This window comes from Sapajus apella, unplaced genomic scaffold (genome assembly GCF_009761245.1).
Source record: "Sapajus apella isolate SASKATOON/1434 unplaced genomic scaffold, GSC_monkey_1.0 scaffold90, whole genome shotgun sequence".
In the NCBI taxonomy this organism is placed as follows: domain Eukaryota; kingdom Metazoa; phylum Chordata; class Mammalia; order Primates; family Cebidae; genus Sapajus; species Sapajus apella.
The window spans coordinates 3365494-3372486 of NW_022437030.1; the positions used below are offsets into that span (position 1 = coordinate 3365494).

The 6993-nt window shown below is 40.1% G+C and overlaps 1 protein-coding gene and 1 non-coding gene across 4 annotated transcripts in view; one reads left to right on the forward strand and one right to left on the reverse strand.

The window, feature by feature from the left end:
• Window positions 1–6993, forward strand: part of TENT4B (terminal nucleotidyltransferase 4B) — a 76874-nt gene that overhangs the window by 15568 nt on the left and 54313 nt on the right. The window lies entirely within an intron of this gene.
• Window positions 4216–4322, reverse strand: LOC116534955. The gene has a single exon (XR_004261967.1). It is a non-coding gene; the product is annotated as a U6 spliceosomal RNA (small nuclear RNA).

Sequence of the window (6993 nt, forward strand, 5' to 3'; positions counted from 1 at the left end):
GAGTTTCGCTCTTGTTACCCAGGCTGGAGTGCAATGGCGCGATCTCGGCTCACAGCAACCTCCGCCTCCTGGGTTCAGGCAATTCTCCTGCCTCAGCCTCCTGAGTAGCTGGGATTACAGGCACACGCCACCATGCCCAGCTCATTTTTTGTATTTTTAGTAGAGACGGGGTTTCACCATGTTGACCAGGATGGTCTCGATCTCTTGACCTCGTGATCCACCCGCCTCGGCCTCCCAAAGTGCTGGGATTACAGGCTTGAGCCACCGCGCCCGGCCTAATTTCTTTCTTTTTTATTTTTATTTTTTGAGATGGAGTTTCACTCTTGTCACCCAGGCTGGAGTGCAGTGGCACAGTCTCTGTTTACCATACCCTCTGCTTCTCAGGTTTAAGCGATTCTCCTGCCTCAGTCTCTTGAATAGCTGGGATTATAGGCATGCATCACCACACGTGGCTAATTTTTGTATTTTTCGTGGAGAGAGGGTTTCAACATGTTGGGCAGGCTGGTCTTGAACTCCTGGCCTCTGGTAGTCTGACTGCCTTGGCCTCCCAAAGTGCTGGGATTACAGGCATGAGCCACCTCACCTGGCCAATATCACATAATTTCATATAAATATTTCTTTGTGTTTCTTTAGATAAGGACTTAAAAGAAGGCATAATCATAACACCATTATTAATACCTAAAAGAAATGAGCAATAAATGATTCATTTGTTGTATCAAATATCCAGTGTTCGCATTTCCTCAGTTGTCCCATAATCATTTTTAAAAGTTTGTTCAAATCAACATCCAAACAAGATTTTTTTGATTGCTCTTGTTGAAAATACATTTTAAATCTTTGTTTATAGCTGTCTCAGCCATCTGTTTTCCCCCATATTTATTTGTTTAAGAAACCAGGTGTTGTTTCCTATGGCCTTTCTTACTCTGAATTTTGCTGGTTATATTCCTGTGGTGTCTGTTTATTATGTTCCCTTTTTCCCCTGTATTTTCTGTAAGCTTATAATTAGGTCTAGAGACTTGTTTAGATTTTGTGAGTTTTTTTTTTTTTTTTTTCCAAGAATGTATCGTAAATGATGGTGTATACATCTCTCAGAAGACACATATCTTAATGTCTTTTTGTGATAGTAGTTATTAATGATTACTCCTATATTAATTATTTGGATTGTAAGTTTATGATATTCTCATTCTCTGGATTTTTTTTTTTTTTTTTTTTTTTTATTTTTTTTTGTTAGCTGGAATGCTTCTGAAAGGAGAAACCTTTCTTCTTCAAGCTGCTTGGCTGTCTTGAGGGTTCACTTCTAATAGGGAAAGCAGGCTAAGGGTGAAAAAGGAGATAGCTTCTAACTGGCTTTGTTAATGAGCTGTCACTCCAAGTGAAGAGAAACAAGACAGGCCACAGGAAACTGAAGTGGGCCTGGAATATTGGTGCCCTGTGCGTGCATGCGTGCATGAAGGGAAGTTAATCCTGCCTGTAGGGAACTCTACTTGGGTTTTGGTCAGTGGCCAGGGCTGTTAAGGAAGACCTTTGCCCGAAGCCATACCTGGCCTTTGCTTTCAACTCGTGACAGCTGAAGGAAACCAGGACAGACCTATGACCTATGAACTTGTGGTCAGTAGACAAAGTTCTCACAGCCTAAATTCAGTAACCAGGAGTAAATGCTTGCTTTCCCTTGAAGTAAAATTTGAATGATATGTTTCTTCAACTTGTGCTAATATTTTTGTTTGTTTGTTTTTTTGAGACGGAGTCTCGCACTGTCACCCAGGCTGGAGTGCAGTGGCGTGATCTCCACCCACTGCTACCTCCACTTTCTGGGTTCAAGTGATTCTTTGGGCTCAGCCTCCCGAGTTGCTGGGATTACAGGTGCCTAACACCATGCCCAGCTGCTTGGGAACCTTGAGACAGGAGAGTTGGGAGGCAGAGATTGCTGTGAGCTATGATTATACCATTGCACTCCAGACTGGGTGAGAGTGAGACTCTGTCTCCAAGGGGGAAAAGAAAACCAAACAGTTGTATTCACAGGATGTGAAACCTCTCTGTATTGAGTGCTTACTGGGAGACTGGAGTATGCACAAATTTTGGTAAACAAGGGGATTCCTGAAACCAATCCCCTGAGTATATGGAGGATTGACTATATCTTTTAATAGAATTTATTACTTTATTTTTTAGCAGTTTTAGGTTTATGGAAAAATTGAGCAGGAATACATAGTCTCTATTTCCCTTGCATTTCTCCCTATTGCTAATGTCTTGAAATAGTGTGGTACATTTGTTACAACTAAAGAGCCAAATATTGATACATTATTGTTAACTAAGGTCTGTAGTTTATATTTTTAATTGTATTTTAGGTGTTGGGGAGCATGTGAAGAACATGCAAGATTGTTGCATACGTACACACATGGCAGTGTGATTTGCTGCCTTCCTCCCCAACACCTATATCTGGCATTTCTCCCCATGCCATCTCTCCCCAACTCCCCACCGTCCCTCCCCTGTTTCCTTCCAACAGACCCCAGTGTGTGATGCTCCCCTCCCTGTGTCCACGTGTTCTCATTGTTCAACACCCACCTATGAGTGAGAATATGTGGTGTTTGATTTTCTGTTATTGCATCAGTTTGCTGAGAATGATGGTTTCCAGGTTCATCCATGTCCCTGCAAAGGACACGAACTCATTGTTTTTTATGTCTGCATAGTATTCCATGGTGTATATGTGCCATATTTTGCCTGTCCAGTCTATCATCGATGGGCATTTGGGCTGGTTCCAAGTCTTTGCTATTGTAAACAGTGCTGCAATGAACATTTGTATGCATGTATCCTTACAGTAGAACGATTTATAATCCTTTGGTTATATACCAAGTAATGGGATTGCTGGGTCAAATGGAATTTCTATTTCTAGGTCCTTGAGGAATCGCCACACTGTCTTCCACAATGGATGAACTAATTTACACTCCCACCAACAGTGTAAAAGTGTTCCTATTTCTCCACATCCTCTTCAGCATCTGTTGTCTCCAGATTTTTAAATGTTCGCCATTCTAACTGGCGTGAGATAGTATCTCAATGTAGTTTTGATTTGCATTTCTCTAATGACCAATGATGATAAGCATTTTTTCATATGTTTGTTGGCCTCATATATGTCTTCTTTTGTAAAGTGTCTGTTCATATCCTTCGCCCACTTTTGAATGGGCTTGTTTGCTTTTTTCTTGTAAATCTGTTTTAGCTCTTTTTAAATTCTGGATATCAGCCCTTTGTCAGATGGGTAAACTGCAAAAAATTTTTCCCATTCTGTTGGTTGCCAATTCACTCTAATGACTGTTTCTTTTGCCGTGCAGAAGCTGTGGAGTTTGATTGGGTCCCATTTGTCTATTTTGGCTTTTGTTGCCAATGCTGTTGGTGTTTTGGTCATGAAGTCCTTGCCTACGCCTATGTCCTGAATGGTTTTGCCTAGATTTTCTTCTAGGGTTTTTGTGGTGTTAGGTTTTATGTTTAAGCCTTTAATCCATCTGGAGTTAATTTTAGTGTAAAGTGTCAGGAAAGGGTCCAGTTTCTGCTTTCTGCACATGGCCAGCCAGTTTCCCCAACACCATTTATTAAACAGGGAATCCTTTCCCCATTGCATGTTTTTGTCAAAGATCAGATGGTTGTAGATGTGTGGTGTTGCCTCCGAGGCCTCTGTTCTGTTCCATTTGTCTATATCTCTGTTTTGGTACCAGTACCATGCTGTTTTGATTACTGTAGCCTTGTAGTATAGTTTGAAGTCCGGTGGCATGATGCCTCCAGCTTTGTTCTTTTTGCTTAGAATTGACTTGGCTATGTGGGCTCTCTTTTGGTTCCATATGAAGTTTAAGGTGGTTTTTTCCAGTTCTGTGAAGAAGGTCATTGATAGCTTGATGGGTAGCGTTGAATCTGTAAATTACTTTGGGCAGTATGGTCGTTTTCATAATATTGATTCTTCTTAACCATGAGCATGGAATGTTTCTCCATCTTTCTCTGTCCTCTCTTATTTCGTTGAGCAGTGGTTTGTAGTTCTCCTTGAAGAGTTCCTTTACGTTCTTTGTTAGTTGTATTCCTAGGTATTTTATTCTCTTTGTAGCAATTGTGAATGGCAGTTCGTTCTTGATTTGGCTCTCTTTAAGTCTGTTATTGGTGTATAGGAATGCTTGTGATTTTTGCACATTTATTTTGTATCCTGAGACTTTGCTGAAGTTGCTTATCAGTTTCAGGAGATTTAAAAATATGGAATGCTTCACGAATTTGCATGTCATTCTTGCTCAGGGGCCATGCTAATCTTCTCTGTATCATTCCAATTTTAGTATATGTGCTGCCGAAGAGAGTACTGTAGTTTAGAGTTCACTCTTGGTGTTGCAGTTTCTCTGAGTGTTGGCAAATTATATGATGACATGTGTCTACAGTTATAGTATTATATAGTATATATTGTTGCAGTTTCTGTGAGTATTGTATATAGTGTTGCAGTTTCTATGAGTGTTGGCAAATTATATAATGACATGTATCTACTCTTATAGTATCATTGAGTAGTTTCACTTCCCTAAAAATCTCCTTTGTTCCACCTTTTCATCCCTCCCCTCTCTGTACTCAAACCCCTGGCAACCACTGATCCTTTTACTATCTCCATCGTTTTACCTTTTACAGACTGTCATGTAGTTGGAATCATACAGATTGGCTTCTTTCCATGTTCCTTCCTGGCTTGATAGCTCTTTTCTTTCTTTTTGAGACAGAGTCTCGCCCTCGCCCAGGCTGGAGTGCAGTGGTGCGATTGGTTCATTGCAACCTCTGCCTCCCAGGTTCAAGTGATTCTCCTGTCTCAGCCTCCCAAGTAACTTGGACTACAGGTGCATGCCTCCACGCCTGGCTAATTTTTGTATTTTAGTAGAAACGGGGTTTCACCATGTTGGTCAGGCTGGTCTCAAACTCCTGACCTCAGGTGATCCACCCACCTTGACCTCCCAGAGTGCTGGGATTACAGGCGTGAACATCACACCTGGCCAGCTCTTTTCTCTGTACTGCTGAATAGTACTCTTTGTATAGGTATATTAGTTTCTTTATTCACCTTCTGAAGGACATTTTAGTTGCTCTTAAGTTTTGGCAGTTATGCATGAAGTTGCTATAAACATCTGCGTGTGGGTTTTTGTGTGGTTATGTTTTTAGCTCATTTGGATAAATACCAAGGAGCACGATTGCTGGATCATATGATAAGAGTGTGTTTAGTTTTGTAAGAAACTGCCAAAGTATTTTTCAGGGTGATTGTACCATTTTGCATTCCCACCAGCAATGAATGGAGTTCCTGTTGCTCCAAATCCTTGTTAGCATTTGGTGGTGTCAGTGATTTGGCTTTTCACCATTCTAATAGCTGTGTAGTGATATCTTGTTTTAACTTGCAATTCTCTAGTGATATATGATGTTGAGCATCTTTTCATCTGCTTATTTGATATGTGTGTATGCTGTTTGGAGAAGTGCCTGTTCTGATCTTTTGACCATTTTTAAATCAGATTGTTTTCTTTTCTTTCTTTCTCCCCTCCCCTCACTTCCCCCCCCCCCCCTTCTTTTTTTTTTTTTTTTTTTTTTTTGGAGACAGAGTCTTGTTCTGTCACCCAGGATGGAGTGCAATGGCGCAATCTCTGCTCACTGCAACCTCCACCTCCCGGGTTCAAGTGATTCTCCTGCCTCAGCCTCCTGAGTAGCTGGGATTACAGGTGTGTACCCCCACGCCCAGCTAATTTTTGTATTTTTAGCAGAGACAGCGTTTCACCGTGTTGGTCAGGTTGGTCTCGAACGCCTGACCTCATGATCCGCCCGCCTTGGCCTCCCAAAGTGCTGGGGTTACAGGTGTGAGCGATCACACTTGACTTTAGATTGTTTTCTTATTGTTTCTGGGTTCTTTTCGTTTGTTTTTTTGAGAAAGAGTCTTGCTCTGTCGCCCCATCTGGAGTGCAGTGTCACGATCTCAGCTCACTGCAACCTCTGCCTCCTGAGTTCAAGCAATTCTCATGCCTTAGCCTCCCGAATAACTGGGATTACAAGCATGTGCCAGCACACCTGGCTAATTTTTGTATTTATAGTAGGGACAGAGTTTTACCATGTTGGCGAGGCTGGTCTTGAACTCCAGGCCTTATCTGCTACCTTTGCCTCCCAAAGTAATGAGATTATAGGCATGAGCCACTGTGCCTGGCTTATTGTTAAGTTTTAAGTGTCCTTTGTATATGTGTATTTTATTGTGATTCTTTTAAAACTGATGCTTAATAATTGTGTATATTTATGGGATGCATGTGATATTTTGATACATGAATTCAATGTGGATCAAATCAAGGTAGAGTATCACCTCAAACATTTGTCATTTCTTTATGTTGGAACATTTCAAATCTTCTAGCTGTTTTGAAATACACAATAAATTATTAACTTTAAGTCACCTCATTGTGGTATCAAACATTAGAACTTATTCTTTCTACCTGACTTTAGTTTTTTTACCCATTAACCAGCTTCTCTTCATCAGTTCCCCATCTCCCCTACTCTTTTCTTAGGCTCTGGTATGTATCATTCTACTCTCTAGCTTCATGAGATCAACTTTTTTTACTCAACATATGAGTAAAGAATATGTAATATTTCTTTTTTACTGTCTGGCTTCTTTGTGTATTTTGGATACTAGTCTTTTATCAGATATGTGTTTAGCAAATATTTTTTCCAAGTCCGTGACTTATCTTTTCATTCTCTTAAATAATGTTTGTCGCAGAGCACACATTTTAAATGTTACTGCATCCAGTTTACCAATTCTTTCTTTAATAGATTGTGCTTTTGGTATTGTATCTAAAAAGTCTTCAGTAAACCCACAGTCATCTAGAGTTCCCTTTATGTTATATTATAGGAATGTTATAGTTTTATGGTTTACATTTAGGTCTGTGATCCATTTTAAGTTAATTTTTATGTGAAAGATGTAAGATCTATATCTGGATTCTTTCTTTTACTTTTCTTTCTTTCTTTTTTTTTTTTTTTTTT